This window comes from Macrosteles quadrilineatus, unplaced genomic scaffold (assembly GCF_028750875.1).
Source record: "Macrosteles quadrilineatus isolate MER2022 unplaced genomic scaffold, UCM_ALF_1.0 Scaffold_8__2_contigs__length_117827958, whole genome shotgun sequence".
In the NCBI taxonomy this organism is placed as follows: domain Eukaryota; kingdom Metazoa; phylum Arthropoda; class Insecta; order Hemiptera; family Cicadellidae; genus Macrosteles; species Macrosteles quadrilineatus.
This window is the reverse complement of record NW_026542601.1, coordinates 21,591,695-21,609,117: the sequence shown is the minus strand read 5'-3', so window position 1 is coordinate 21,609,117 and position 17,423 is coordinate 21,591,695. Positions and strand designations below refer to the sequence as shown.

General features: G+C 31.8%; 1 protein-coding gene across 1 annotated transcript in view; it reads left to right on the top strand.

Moving 5' to 3' along the window:
- The first annotated feature begins 213 nt into the window (after nt 1–213).
- LOC128999691 (neuromodulin-like) overlaps nt 214–17,423 on the top strand; it is a 33,042-nt gene continuing 15,832 nt past the window's right edge. Inside the window, exon 1 of the mRNA XM_054426318.1 lies at nt 214–253. The gene's annotated coding sequence lies outside the window, so the exon portion shown is untranslated. The remainder of the gene's footprint in view (nt 254–17,423) is intronic.

Here is a 17,423-nt window from a genome sequence, read left to right as displayed (position 1 = left end):
GATGGGATCGACAAATTAATAACATCTCAGTCATCCACACCATCAATCTACCAAGGAAGGCATCCGTTTCAATTTGTATTGTAACAGAGTATGTAAAGACCCGTCATAAGGGGGTGGTGCGGGAGGAGCCGAGGTTACCCGAGGTGGGGCGAAGGTTCCCGAACTGCGGCGGACTTTACCGAAGGGTCGACAGGGGTTCGACCGTATCGCGGCCCGGGTAGTGGTGACCTAGCGTTTACGAAGGACACAAGAGGTGAGTTCATATATACTTATCTTACTTAGTACATAGCGCTTCGGGTGCGGTCGGATCATGATTGGCGGGTCTAGGATAACTTGTTTGTCGTTTAAAACTGTTTCCGATATCCTATAAACCCTAATAATGCAAGAAATTACATTTTGGAAGGGTTTTGTTGAGTATTGTTTACGAAATATATTTGCAAATAAGATTCATAGTTGAGATAGTGATTAAAATTAGACACAAGTATTTTAACAGAATAATAAGGCGTAAATGAAATTTTGAAGGAAGAAGGAGGTTTTGTAAGAATATAACTCTTTGAATATATATCTCAGCTAATCAACAATAATCGCTAACTCAATGAAATTATTTAAAATACAGAGCATATTTTTGATATATAATCAAGTGAGACCGATAATATTGAAGCGTTAAAACGAACAAACTGCTAAATTATCGCAGAGTTTTAATGAGGCCCGCATAAAACTGTATACTTTGTGCGTGATGATTCTACAGCGTGCGATTTTAACAAAGGACGCTGCTTCTTTCAACCCCCTCTTGTAACTCGAGCCTAAGCTTGTACAAGGAACTAAAGCGACACAGCTAGTAATTAGTGTTCCGCTCTCGGCGTTCTGTTGTAACTTGTAAATGTTCTCTTGTTCCTCTCCTCGTCAAGGTAGGGGACCACAATCGATATAAACGGCCTCTCGGTCTCTCCCTCACCTCTAGCAAGCGATGTAAAAGTTCTGTTGTACAATATCTAGATATGGTAGAGGCACAGGAACAATTTCTTGTATATTCCTCGTAAAGTTAGGAAATCACACAATCAATATGGATTTGCTTTTGTTCACTTTACGTCAGAAGAGCTAATTTGAAACCAATTTATAAAGCTCATTTTTGTATTTAAGGTAGGTAGATTGGATGCTACCTGTATATAATTTCTTATCTTCAGCAAGGGAAGCACAATCGGTATAAGCGTTCTCATATTCAATGTCTACACCAGTGCCGTTTTAAAAACAATAGAAGCATCACAAACTTTTTCTATTTTTAACTTTTCAAGAAACGATCAAACTTTCAACAAATTAAAAAATTACTTTTGACTCTATTATTTGACCAGTAAAACTTTTAAAACACAACATAACTTACCTCTATACAGGATATAGGATGCTTATCTGTATCTCGTCGTAACACGATCGATATGTTCGCTCGCACTCCTCTGTTCAATTGATCAAGTTAACAACCGATGTGGAAGTTGTATTACTATATCAGGTGGAGGATATGGTAGCTATAAATAATATCTTGTCCATCTTTCGTAAAGGTAGGAGACCACAACTGATCAAATTGTCCAGATTTATCGTTGACATTATTGATATCTTTGATGAAATTCTCGTCGTTTTAGTAGTATGGTTGACATCTCACGAAGCGATAAAGTCTGCAACAGATTTTAAAAGTATCATGAAAAATATAGACAAGCAGAGAAATGGTACAATTCTCTATTTTTTCAAACGTCTGAATAGAAAACTACGATTGATGTAACTCTTGGTCACCTCTCGTCAAAATTAACAAGTTAGCAACTGAGGTGATGTAAAACCATGTTATACAAATTGAGACAAGGTAGCCGTCAGTGCAGAATTTCGTATTTGCCTCTTGTCTAAGAGGCCGGAGACCACAATCGATACCAATTTTCTCAAATAGTTTTGGTAATAGCATCGTTCACTTGTCATGGAATGACGAAGATTTTAATAGATTTAAAATTTTGTTTTTAAATATTGACGAGGTAGAGAAAACGTAACTGTAAATAGATCTTGTTCGTCGCTCGTCAAGGTAGCGATCCACAATCGATACAAACCTTCTCTTGTACACCTCACGCCAAATGATTAAGTTAGCAACCGATGTTAGAGTTCTGTTGTTTGAATACGGAAGCGACAGAAGTACTGAAAATAATCTTTTGATCATCTCGTGTTAAAGTAGGAAATTTATACATTTATTTATCACTAAAAGACATAAATAATTGTTTGTTTGACCTTTTGAAAAGCAGTAAGATCACAATCAATGTAAATGTTGTTAATTTTTTTAGTATTAATGAAATCAAGAAATTGTAGGAATATGTTTTTCAAGTTTTCAACGAGATAAGGCAATCATCAATATGAACAAACAATTTTTCTGCCATATTATGCGAAAAAGAATCAAAACAAAAATCCCTTTTTTCTATCCGTAGTCCTTATTACAACCAGAAGATAGCAATCCTTATCAATATTCCCTATTCTCTCAGTCTACATATAAGGTATAAAGGTTTTCTCGAATATATTTTGTAATTAAGTTAGTTTCTATAAAGAATATATAATAACTAATATCTTATAAATAATAGACTACATTTTTATACTCTCATTAAGTTTTTAACATAATTAAGACCAAGGTTTTTGATTGCCTGTAAATATTGAGGGAAGTAATAGGTAAATTAAATGTTTTATTTGTTGTTTATGAGTTAATTATTAAAGACTCTAATTGAAATAAAAAATTCTTATAACTATTTATATTTTAAGTATGAGACTATTATTAAAATAAATGTTATGATTTTTTATCATTAAAGTAAGTAACTTAGTACATTCTCTATCGATTAACTTCAAATAAAATACGGGTAATAATCACAATCGTGATTAATGTTTCATGTTTTGTAGTTATCAAAACATTTGTTCACGTGTTGTCTGTCGTCAAGGTAGGGAACCACAATCGATGTAAATGTTTCATGTTTTGTAGTTATCAAAACATTTGTTCACTTGCTCGTCTGTCGTCAAGGTAGGGAACCACAATCGATGTAAATGTTTCATGTTTTGTAGTTATCAAAACATTTGTTCACTTGCTCGTCTGTCGTCAAGGTAGGGAACCACAATCGATGTAAATGTTTCATGTTTCGTAGTTATCAAAACATTTGTTCACGCGCTCGTCCGTCGTCAAGGTAGGGAAGCACAATCGATGTAAATGTTACAGCGAACATTGTCGGGCGTCATTCTCTCTTAATGGAATTTCAAAACGAGTTTCAAGCGGCATCTTTAAAACTTACGATTATTTTGAGTGAAACGTTAAAACCAGAGGCGGGGTTTTAAAGTGTAGCAAATATCTGTATAGCCTTACTCGATGGTCGTAAATGTTTATAAATTTGAAATTTATAAACTGCAATGAATAAATAAATTATTTTATCTATAAATTTACTAGCAGAGTACCCGTCCTTCGTACGGGGTTGGCGTATAAGCTTAAAATGCTTATTGCATACTTGGCTTTGAGTTTGCAATGGGAGAGGAAACGGTCTTTGTATTGATATGAATGGAAATATTCAACAATGGAGTTGACCCAAAATGACCAAACCTGTTGCACCGAAGGCTACTTACTAAATAAAGTTTGCTTTAATTCTATAACATGATCCATCCTATGTTCGTGGGATGGTTATTACTAAGGGTTGGTATGTATCTTGTCCTATGGTTGCACTCAAATACTTTCAACAACATTCTATAATTTAAACAATATACAATAAGTTGTTACAGTTTATATCGATTGTGAAACGATGCGTTTCACTCATGTGTTTTTCAACATATTTCTATTCTCGAAATAAGTTACCAACGCAAAATTATTATAAAAATTGCAATGTGTTAAAGGAGATCCGGGCTAGAACCTAGCATCATAGGATGTGAAGGTGACATAACAAATACCACACTATCTCCTGCTTGAAAATTAACGTGTGATTTCACCGAGATAGAGTACTACTCATAGTTTTTCGTTTATTCTCTCAACATATTTTTTACCAGCCTTGAACCAGAAGCTGGCATCTCTTTTACAAACTACACAAGTTTACTTTTGTGGTTCAGGTCTGAAGCAGTTGCTACGGCATTCTTTCAAGTAAAGAGTACAGTGTGTACTGTTTGCTTGTTGCTCTCTCCAGGTTTCAGGGTTTTACAGAGGGCTATCAGCCCACGAAAAGTTTCATGGCTGTAAAAGTTCAATTAAACAACCAACTAGACAAGATCCTGGTGTGCAGTTTGTAAAGTTCTGCCGGACTTCTCGATTGAGCTGTCTGGGCTTTGCATGGATCAGGGCCACAATGTTTAAATAAGTGTTTCACGTCCAAAAAATAAGGTTTAATAAACAAAATTTTATGACGATAATTTTTAAATACTTAAAATATTGATGAAACTTCTTATTAAATTGATATATCTTTAAAATATTTAATATTTGAACATAATTAAAAGATTTTAATTTTCCTCTATCACGCTTATTTGCAAATCCACAAGTGCGGTGATCAATGTAATATATAAACAAATTCATATATAATAACATTGTGTACTTCAAACATATTTTAGAGCAATAATATGGTACAATCGTTGATTTCTGTACTAAGGACAATTAGTTTGAACATACATAGATAGCGCATTTGCCGCAGGGCAGGGGTCGATTCTTTCTGTAGTATTGGCCATAAATAACTCAAAGATGGTTCGCTGAGTAACCAGTTTTAGTCTGTCTACTTCAAAACTGGTCTATAGTTTGAGTACATGTGAATAGTATAATAATTTGTATGAGTTTTAAAATATTGGCAAACACTGGTTTTTTTATATATTTTTTTATAGTGATAAGAATCTCTTAAAGATTATTTCTTTGGGTCTGAATAGGAAAGAATCTTGCCCCCTTTTAATAAGAGCGTTTTATTTAAGTATTACAAAGCGTAAACTTAGAGACAATGATCGCTGTTTCTAAAGGTTGGATACGAAAATTATACATGATTAATATTTAACCTAAATAAAGATGTAGCATTATTTTTTATCTTTAAAACATAACAAGAGTTTATTTGAAAAAATATATATATATAAATTGTGTAGCATCGAGTTTTTGTACTGTGTAGTGCGAATATTATTTTTTTAAAGCTCCCTCACGGGATATTATTTGAAGAAAGGCAAAACTTATTAGCTATATGAGATAGCACGTCAAATACTTTTCTGTTAAAACCATAATAAGAAAACAACTACACGTTTGAAATACGCGTTTCACGAACTAACTGTTTTTATAATTTGTAATATATTCATGCAAAGCCCTCAAAGCTTAATAAATAGGCACTAATGTTGACCATTAAGATGATTGTGATAGGTTTCGTTGCAAGCGCAATATTGTGAAAAGTTTCGTGGCGTCAATTAGGCCGCCATTTTGTGTGTGAATATTTTGGACTAGATGCGTAGTTAAGTAAACCCAAGTAAACCTCTTTTGTAGTCAAAGAAGTCCAAGCTATAAAATATGTGAAGGCCATTTGGATGAAATCAAATAATAACCCGGAAATATGCCATTTAGACCATGAACACAAAAAATGTCAAAGCTTTACTAGTAATATTTCTTGTGTTGATTTGTTATTGTCTATTGCGCTTATACGTCTATCAGGGTTGTGTACTACAAATACGAATGTCACTGATCAATATTTGGTGTATGAAATTTGATAACTCAGCTGAGATTAGTTATATCGATAAATGGGGGAGCGAGCTGGTCTAGTGGTTAGAGCGCGGAACTTCGGTTCCTGAGGTCCCGGGTTCAAATCCCGCCTAATCACCAATGGATTCTATCTAAGTGATCATGCTGCAACCCCTATGTCTAGCCTGAAGTAATGTGAAAAACAATCCTGGTCTCGTGTGTAGTGTCCTAGGACAAAGAAAGTTATAACGATAAATGCACATTTTATAGTACATATGATATACAAAAAGAGCCTTGATCAGAAAAGTCCATGCATGATACATTGAAAAAAATTCGCCAGTCTTAAGATTTAATAAAGTGACAAGATAAGATAACGATTCCATAACGACTGACGAGGTATGAGAATATCTGTTACAGTATTATGTTTATCAATATGCTTATCAATATTCGGCCTGACATCTTGAAACTAATATCGTTTACAATGAACGATCACTGGAGAGATTGATGATCTACATGCTATATTGATCAATATTGACAAATCTGAAACTGAAACTTAATCAATTTAAAGATTTCAGATGAGTTACAATGATGAAGGATCACTGTGAGTTGTGCAGATCTGCATTTCATTGATCAAACATGTGACATCACGAAGCTGAGACCAGTTATGATGATAAACATTCACTGAAGATCACAAACTGAAGTCATACGACCACTTGTCTGTCTAGCTATGTTTCTTTGCAGTCCAACTTAGTTTTGGTTCTGATTTCCTCACTCCCGTTATGCACATAACATTAATTGTTTGTTTTCAGGCAGCTTTGAGTTGTTTTGTAACTTTTATCTTCATTACCGGTACAGCATTCGATTACATTACCATTTTACGTCTACGATTCTGTGTTTAAATTTTAGTATGTAATTTGATTCCTAAACTTTTTACTACTTAATTCATGGTTAAAATGTGACAGGTTGCCTATCTTTGATAAATTAGCGTATTGATTTGACTTTAGGTTTGAAATACATATCAACAATTTGGTTTCTCATTTTGTTTTTGGACTTAGATATTTACAAATACCCCCGCCGCAGCAAACCTGCCGACTAAGCGAATTTCCATTTGTCTGAATTGATTTTCAGTTAAATATATTTTAATAACATTAGGTTTAACGAGTACCTAGGTTTGCTGCTACAAGGAAACTAATAAAGTGTGTTTTTGAGTAAAATATTGATAGCTTAGTACAAAATAAATAAATTTGCCAAGTTTGATCAAAATATATCCATAATTAAGCAACAACATTTGACAATACTGTATTCTCCATAAGAATAACATGGGAATTTTAAATTTACAATTTTTTTAATTTTCTCCGTTACTAATAACCGAACAAAAATACTTTTATATACAAAATTATTTGTTTTTTTAAGCTCTTTAAAAAGGTCTAAAGAGAAATTGGGAAATTTTGTGTTTTGAGGGTCAAAAGTGAGAAAAACAAAATTTTACCCCATAAAACCCCCCGTAAAGCCCCGTTCCCATGGTCCGATCATGCTGGTTCGCGAACTCATTCAAGTTTATCCCGCTTTACACCTTTAAACCAAATTTCATCAAAATCGGACAAAAATTACTCAAGTTATCGCGTTCACGGACGTATATATATATATATAAATCTATATAGTATCTATAGTTTACTGTACTGTGCTATATTCGTATTTGTGAGTGTGTCTTTCGAAAATTGTTCATGAAAATTGTCTGTAAACTACAGTTTATATATATATATATATATATATGTATATATATACATATATAAAAATTTGAACGAATGGTGTTTTTGGCCTCTGGGGACATCAAAATGAAAAAGTAAATCGGTCCCGGGTCTAGGTCTTACCGTGCCACCTACGGTAATAGCTACTTCCCTATAGGGAAATTCGCTAAAAGTACTTTAAATCTTCGTGAAAAGCAAAGCAAAACCCAAAATGAACCAGATTTTCTTTCGGTCTCTTAGCTAGGGTTAAAGTTTACTGTACTGTGCTATATTCGTATTTGTGAGTGTGTCTTTCGAAAATTGTTCATGAAAATTGTCTGTAAACTACAGTTTATATCGCTATAATATCAAATAACAAATAAAACTATAAACGAAGTAGTTTCTTTAATACTACTACATTTATTGAATAACAAATATAGCTTTGGATCATCATACAGTAGTTTCTTGCAAAATCAATTGATATCAGAAAGAAAATATCTAAACTTTGTGAGAAAAACAATTACACACACACACTTTATTCAAACAGCATATGTTTTGAACGTTTCTAGCTGAATACCATGTGTACAATGAGAATCTAGTATGCATAGTGCAATCGTGTATGAAAAACTGATAATAAAGTCTATTGATGTGCATCGCAAATCCAAACAAACCAATACCAATACGTATTGGATGGCATGTCAGGGCTCAATATAGGGCTGTTCCTTTCTTTTCATATTTATGAGCATTTGTCTCATACACAGTTTAGTTTATCTTTCCGATACTGGCACAAGTTGCCTTAGTCCTCTTATTTTTGGATCATTTTATGTTGTTCTGATATCTTATATAGTAATTTGTTACTTCGAACCCATCCTAATACATTTTTTTACGTACTATTTAAGTTTACAGATTTCAAGGCATATGATTTATTTGGTTTTAAATTTGTTTATACATTGGCGTTTCTAAGTTAGCTATTTTCAAAAATGATTTTAGGGTACTAAGAATTACGAATAATTTGGTACTTTTTACATTTATTTGGTCCCTCAAGAAAAAAAATACAACATTTAAACATGCCATAACTTGAAATGTGTTAGCAAAATAGATACATTAAATGTATAGCTTATGTTAACATTTCCACATATTTACAATCTTTTATACAAATGAATCCATGCTCCAGAATACAAAAATAATGAAATACTCACAATCAAGCATAGCCTATAAAAAATAGATGTAAAAAATAATATACAAAACACAATATGACTTTGGAATGAAATTAATCAATAAATTATTAGTAATGTCTTTTGTGTTATATTTTTAGACATATTTCACCTAAGATTTAACTTGCAATATACTTAATATCACAAAAGTATTATTATTTCATGGAAAATACTAATCGTCCTTATTAACAAGGGAGCTTAGAAATTCAACGAAAAACACTGCCAGTAGATTGATTGTAATCATACTCAAAATTTTCATAGTGCATGTAAAAAGCCTTTGATACCAAAATAAGTATGCTGTATGTAATTAAAATTTGAAGGGATCACAGATATTTCACAATCAATATTTAAATAATCTATACAGAATACTAATGACTAAGTCTTGGCAATAGTATACAGTATTTCTGAAAATAAACCTGTTCTAAAATTTTCAGCCAACCCATTTGCAATTTTTCGAACACAAGATATGTGTATGAATGATCATTTCAGAATTTAAGATTTTCCCAGTCACTAAATAAGATACTCTAAGAATATTCTTATCATAAAAACAAAGGTTGAAAGAGTGTTTAAGAATGTCAACCAGCTCCAATTAATTTTCCAATACTCATTAAAATCGGAAGGCTGGGCGGGGATGGCGTGTTCCTGCCGCAAGCGAGGGCTGCTTTTATTGATTTGCAGCAAAATAGAATATTTTCAAGGTTAAATATGAGATGTTTCATAAGTTGTTGTAGACCGGATTACAAATGACACTTCAGAGCTAGGCACAGACATCGGGAATTCAAACCTGACTTTCAATAAAACATTATATCAACAATAATTATTCTTTTACTCTACCGGCTCCAACCACCAACTACAACTAGCTTCGATATCCGAAAATGGATGTAAGCATACTGATGAAAATAAATAATCTACCAACATTTTAATAAGATGGAAAATGTTGGATAATGTCCCAGAGCCACATCACAAATATAAAATTAATAAACTGTAGAAAGGAGAATGTAAAAAAAAAATTAATAACAATCTTTTGTAATATAAACTTAAAGAACGTTTTTAAGTGTTGAAAAAGTGTTTTTTTTAATGCAAAAACACTGCAAATGTAATTAAAAACACTGTTTAAAGTAATTTAAGTTAGTAGTAATAATAAAAAAAAACAGCTAAATGAACATCTCGTATAAAAAATTGTATTATTATGAAATAATAACAAGACCCAAAGAAATACAAAAACAACCAATAAACCTTTGAATAAAATATTGAATCCATCTGCAGAATCACAAAAAAATAACATTAATTTTATGGCATATTTATTTTGGAGTAGAATATTTAGTGTCATTATTCTAGAAACTTCTCTAGTTATAACAAATATTTCTTTATAGCACAGTTGCAGTAGTAAGTGACGTTGGTAGGCACGTTTGATGATAGAGAGAGATGGCGAGTGGGGCAGAATGCTGATTAGGAAAACCCTCGAAACTTTTATTGATCACCAGAGATACCAAACCTGCCTAAATGCCACTCTGAAACCTTCACCAATAAGCTCGTTGCATTTTTTAGTTCATTTACTTGTTTCAATTGCCAATATTTGCTTACGAGTGAAATTAAATGTATATTATTATTTTTTTTTATTATTTTGTAGCATGTTGTTATGTTTTATTTCAGTCTTTTCCTTTGAATGTTCTGTAGATAAAACTACTAACAAATCGAGGTACGATCGGGTACGATTTAAGGTCAATGTTTTTTTTATTTTACTTTTATAATTCATTTGGATTAATTGTAAAACACAATATTAATAACACAAATACTCTTGTAGTTGCAGTTTAATTGAAAATATTTTAATTGATAATCTTTGTTGCAGATTAATATAAAATCTTTAAAGTAAAATTCTATGAAAACCAGCCTTCAAAACAAAATTGTAAATGGCCGCCATTTTGAAATTTGATGAGTCTAATCAAAGATATTTTCGGAGAATGTTTGTACCTGTAGACTTAAAGTTTATACCAGGTTTCATAATAATATCTCCAACGGTTTTTGAGTTATTAGTTATTAAAAAAAAAAAAAAATGGCGGATTACGGCTAAACTAAGCCGAAAACGAAAAAACGTTATACAACATTTTCGACTTATTTTTGCATGTAGAATCTAAATCATAGCCCGATACGCTTTACTGAAACACCCTGCACAAAATAATATGATCAACTAATCTACAAACATGGACAACAGATCAATTCCAGGAACATTCTTGTCAAAGAACAGTACATATAATAAAACAGAGAGCTTATTTAGGCAATATTATTTCTACTCTGTCAATTGTCTGGACATAATTTATTATTTGTGGAAAATTATAACCTTTGTTATATTAATTGTATAGGTCATTTTCCTTTCGCTTTTTTTATACAGTGTGACAATAAAGTCTGGAACCTCTTTTTACATTTTTAAACCTCAATAAAAAAAACTTACAAAGTTCACAAAGTAACGCCCACATCTATCCAATTACCAACTGGATAACCACTTTGGGGGACGGCCCACTAGGAGTCAGACAACATTCTTAAATAGCAGCATAGGTCGAGTTTGGTATGAAATTTAAGATATTCGTTAGTAAAATACAATGCCTCAAACCCGAACTCAAATGGACAATGGAGTCAAAAATGACAGCTGTTCAAATATTCCTTGAATTTGCAATGCTTATTTTACTGTGAGGCGCCTGTTAGAAGCTGGATGAAAATCATAAACGAAAGCACAGGTCGAAATGTACATCACATTAACTAATATTAATGGTTTAAATACCTGATTCAGGCAGTCCAATTGTTGTGTTCACGACTATTTTCAATCTTCTAAGAGATCGTCATCAGGTGAGTACAAGGATGCTTACCTCATGTAAATCATGAAGCATCCTTAAACTAACCTGATGATGATCTCTTAGAAGACCGAAACTAGTTGTGAACACAACAATTGTATTGAGTGAATCAGGTATTTAAACCATTATTCTAAGTTATTCTTCGCAATCCTGAAACTATTCACACTACAATGAACCTCACATTAATTAGAAGAATACAATGCCGCAAATTTCAGCTCAAAATATCAGCTGGGTAAGAAATTACAGTCGTTCAAAGATTCAAAATGGCAGATTTAAGAAATATTTAAACGGTTGCCATTTTTGACTAGGTGGACAACCTAGTTTGAGTTCGGATTTGTGGAAATTTTTACTAAGAAGACCTTTAATTTTATACCAAACTCGTGCGTTACTATCACCAGTACGTGTGAACTTTGGTATGTATTTTTTTCTATTGTGGTTTGAAAATTAAACAAAGAGGTTCCAAGACCCCGTTTTGGTCACACTGTATAACAGTGATATACTTATATCTTACTAGGCCATTTTAAATCATTATTCCAATAAACCAATATATATAGATTGGTTGACTGAATAAAATGTAACATTCGATTACAGCGATAGATGATAAACGTTAACTTTTGATGTACTTTCAAAATTATTGTAAAGTAATAAAGAAAAAAATGAATGCGGCTCATTTGATGGAAAGTTTCCTTGAGTTCGCCATTGAACCGAGGTTAATCTAACTAATTTATGTAGGAGCCAGATGTCACCTTATTTTGCAGGCAACACGTGCACTGCAAGCTATTCTACTAAATTGAAACTTTAACTTATAATCTTTTCAATAAATAAGTATGATCAAAATTATGAGTTAATGTTCTTGTTTTATCAAGGTCGTATTAGTAAAACACAATTGCCAATTAACTTAAATATTTTTGCTATTACAATTTCTTCTTCTAATCTGCATACAAATTTTCCGGAATTGTTAGACTTTACATACGATAATTAGGATTAACATCGATGTTCGTATAAGTTAACAGAATACGATATTCATTTTGTAAATAAGTGGGTTGATAGCATTCATAACTTTTGGGTTGCATAATAATGTAAAATTTATTTTATAAGGTGATGTAAAAGGTTATCTTGATATAAAACGCGATTCTAAGCATACAAAATAACTTACTCACAGCCCTCTTTTTGAAAATTGTGTGTACTAGTCTTTTTAACCATGTTAAAAATATAACTAACAGCCTCTCTTTGAAAACAACCATCTAATATTTAATCGCCCTTCTTCTATAATAAGGCTTTGATAGATTTGCTTCTTCCAAAGCTAGCGAATTTGGAAAAGGAGATGCATTAATGAATTTAATATTCTTAATATCCATACAAATAGGTTCAATAAATACTTACCAAGGCATAATAGCTCTAAAGAAAAAAAACATGATTTAAGAGACAAAGAAATTATATCTTTGGACATCACAGTAGTGACATTTTCTAAATGATTGCCATGAGTAATTATTAATAGTTGTCGCAATTAATGTTCCAATACTAACAAGTAGTGACCATTCCAACTATGGAAACTCGTACTATTTTACCTGTAACTTGTACCTCAAGTGTCTATTATAAGTGTCGTTGTTTTATGTTATTCAAAATGCTTATTAAAATTTGCTTGAGTAAACATCATTTTAAAATTTGTTGGTTAGAATTTCACCCACAGTTAACCCTGTTTTAACACGATATTCAGATTAAGAGCCTACATAATACATGGACTATTACAATGATAAATGCCCAGGGGACACGCGACTCTAGTCGTTGTAATAAATATTCAATACTTTACATTACTCAATAGTTAAGTAACATAAGGCACAAGCGTATAAGGGAATCACCCAAATTTATGCTGTTGAATAATTTTAAACTGTTCAAAACACTGTTTCCCCACACTACGATGTTTAGCCGTTTTACAAACGTTTATTCGAGGCTGAAAGCTACGTATCTATGCTATGTATGGAAATTGGGCTCTAGTCTTCCCCTTGCTGGGGACCAAAGGACGGAGATCTTTTACCCTGACCGGAAAAGCCAAGCCAGCTTTGATTACAATTGTTAATTAACCAATATTGAAACCTTCCACACTAACCTATAGAAATATGATTGAGCACAAGATGATTTGAGATTGAAACTAAGCTATTTACACAGTAAGTTATTGTAATTCGACTAATGGTGGCCCGTTTTCTGGCATTTTAAGCGAAACCAATCATTTACCCATATTAAAACGATTCCAGTGAAGGACCCTAAAATTTTTATTTGAATTCTACTCTTAGAGCTGAACTTATCTGGGTAGGAATGAGTTATATGTTGAACATAGTTTTCAGGATGATTCTCAAAACGTTTGGCTAGGCAAGAAGGAGACGTTTACGAGAAGAGGAGTTTATCGTTAGACAGAAACTGTGAACGGCAGGCTCGAGGTCGTAGCACCGTGTAGCCGCGTGGTGCTAAGCGTTACAATTGTATTCAAAAGGAGTGTTTAATAAAAGGTTAACATGGAGCTGTGGAGTTTAAATGTATACGATTCTACTGACAATCAACTGAACAATGTTTATTAATGTTTTTTTTTTACAATTTAAGATCACTACTAGGTGTCAGAAGACTACACATGTATACATAGGCTGAATTTAATAATATTTTGCATATAATAATATTTTAGAGATTCAAATATGTTTATCACAGAAGTTTTTTGATTAGCAGAAAAAACAAAATTTTGTTATAACATCTTTAAAAATTAACAATAAAAAACCACGACAAAACAAACCCGGACCGCCATGTGTAAAAGGTTTATTTTATCATAAACATGAAAGCCAAAGAACTAAGCAAACGCTTTAATATTCCACTGAACCTAAACGGAGAGGATTATTCTAATGAGGAGGTTTTATGCACAAATCTCCACGAACTCTGAAAAACTGTTTGACTAAATGTCTCTTTATTACCCTAATCCAGCAGTTAAGAGTAAGCCAACTTACTAATTTCTGTTAGCTTTGTCTATAGTCGGTTTAAAATTATTTTTAAACTTGAAAGCGTGTTACTTTAAACTGTGAATCCAGATTTAAAAAGAACCAATAGTCTAGTTTAAATATATTACTTCATTTTTTTTAATTAAGATTTTTACTTTCTCAATTATTAATTTTGCAGCAACAAATTTCCATTTATATGCTACTGGTGGAAGGAGATAATGCTATGGCTATCCCAAGTATATTTACCACGAGGCTCTACCTTATAGGCAGCGTGTTTGTAATAAATCAATCTGTGTGTCCTAAATAGTCAAAATAAATTATATTTAACTTACAAAATATATTGGTACGGATTCGTTGGCATTAGATTCATTTCCCTAAGTAACCAAACAGATGATAAGTACAGTATTTAGAATAAATACTTTTTTATAAATTGTTAAAATATGTATTATATATTCATGTAAGGGTTAAGTTTAAGGACCCTAACTTTTGCTGGTCTAAATAAATAATATTTCATTTAATTAATTATTCGTTCAAATAGTCAACTTATATTTTTGAAATATAATGCTACAAAATGAAAAAATATATCTTACAAGTTTATTTTAAGATATTATATTTATCGTTCTGGAAAGATTATTCTGCACGGTCGTAAATGAATATTCATTCGATTCAATAAAACTTACGACTTCGATGCCTTATCGAAGCACTAACAGTAAACCGCTGAATAAAATAACCTGCGATATTCGAGACGATAGCGAGGATTTTGCTGGTTTAGTGCGCATTTTATGTTCAATTATACCATCAAATAGATCCACAAATCTGAAGCAATGGTCAATATCACCTGACGATTCTCCATAAAACTATATTTACCGCCGAAAATACTGATCACTAGGTTAACTGGGATAGTAGAAATAAAGTGAGTTAAACACATTTTGTTGCGATAAACAATGAGATCGATAAGGGTTTATTATACTGAACTGTGTATGCATACTACAATGAAATTGGTTGTAACCATATTTAAAATTAAAAATTACCAGGCTTCTTCATAATATAAAAATGCTTAAAAAATTTTATAAAAAGGTATCTACTGTGTATTAATTATATTAACAATAACAATTCATACTTCTGGACTGCAGTTATTTTAGTATAAGCTTATGTAAGGTTAAAAATATAAACTAAAAAACTGTAACATGAATGGAATATAAATTTATCATCAAATCTTATTTATCATCGTATTAAATTTCGTTGTGTAGTTTGCAATACTGAGGATTTAAAGTTCAAAACGAAACTGTTAATGCAATGCATTTATATCCAACTGATTTGGTATTTTGCATCAATGAAACTGGATAAAATAAGTGACTAGATAAGGATACACTATAATCTATACTTAAAATATTGCAAATTTTTCTAACAACAATTATTACTACAACCCAGTTTTAAGATCACTAAGATCACATTTTACTTATGCCATCATCATGAAATTATGTCATCATAGTTATACCTATAATGCAAGTATGTACTTTTCGTAAAACCCATCCACATTCTGTTTATATGCCACTTTAGGTTCTTAGTTAAGAATACTGAGTTGTATTAGTTAGCTTTTATCTAATTAATTAATAGTTGCTGTTCCATAAGTTTCCATAAATTTATACTAAGTTTGCCAGTACTTTTCAAACTTAAAACACCATTAAGTGTGTATCATTGTTTTTTCTTGTACAAAATCAAACATAACATTACCGGTCGTTATTTGTACAGCTGTTACAGAAAACTTAAACAAAGATGCAGCCTATCACCAAAGTTTTGTGCTCCGTGCTTCATGTTTTGTAATTATAAAGCCTTAATTCTCCGTAGAAAATTTTATTATAATTTAAATAGAAGCAATTTGCAATCTTAAGCCCCCGGACAATAATTTATCTTTTATCCAGTTTAATAAACGAGCAGACTGAGTAAGAGTTATGTCTTAGAGCTCCTAAAGATTGGGTAGGGACTCTCACAGGCGAGCCGTGTCTACATTAAATATGTCACACATATCAGATCCATCCATTAATATATTAACTCACATAAAATATACAGAGTGTCCCAATATTACTGACCCAAACTTCAACAGGTTATCTATGTAGTGGGTTGAGATATCAAATTGAAACTTTGCATAGTAGTTGGTTTTAGTAATTTACATTTCCTTTATGATAAAAAAAATGTCACTTCCGGTTTCAAAATGGCGACCATAACATATTTTCAAAGCTTAATTTCTAAAAATGCAATATTCTATTGACAATTTGTTATGGCCACCATTTTGAAACCGGAAGTGACATTTCTTTTGAAAATCACAAGGAAAATGTAAATTACTAATATCAACTACTATGCAAAGTTTCAATTTGATATCTCAACCCATTACATAGATAATTTTATTTTTATCTTTAACACATACAGACATATAGACAGAAAACTAAGTGAGATAGGACAATACATTATAAAACAAATTTTGTTTATTTTGACCCATACAATAACCTGGTAAAGTTTGGGTCAGTAATTTCGGGACACTTTGGGGCTATTGAGTAGGGACTGAATTAGTTTTTAATTACATAATTAATTTGATATATTAGTAACATAAAGTGTAAAATACTTCATACATAACTTAAAACACCGTTTGAATACTACCAACAACGTTTAAAAAAAATTTTTATTCTGTTTTTTAAGAAACTGTTCTGTATCCTACAATCTCAATTTTAAATGCACGTCTAAAGAATTATCTGCTCTTAGAATATAAACGTACTTTTCAGGCAGGATTGTTAAAATCATAATTTTTTTCAAATGTGACCTAATTAAGTATTTTAGTAGTATAACCTTAAATAAAACCCCGAGTAATTTTATATCAGCCCTTGCAGTACAAGAATCCCAACAGATTGTATAAAATAAATGGGTTTGAAAGAAACTAGTACCAGTACCATTTGACCACAAAAATAATATTTTTCCCCTCAAACACATAT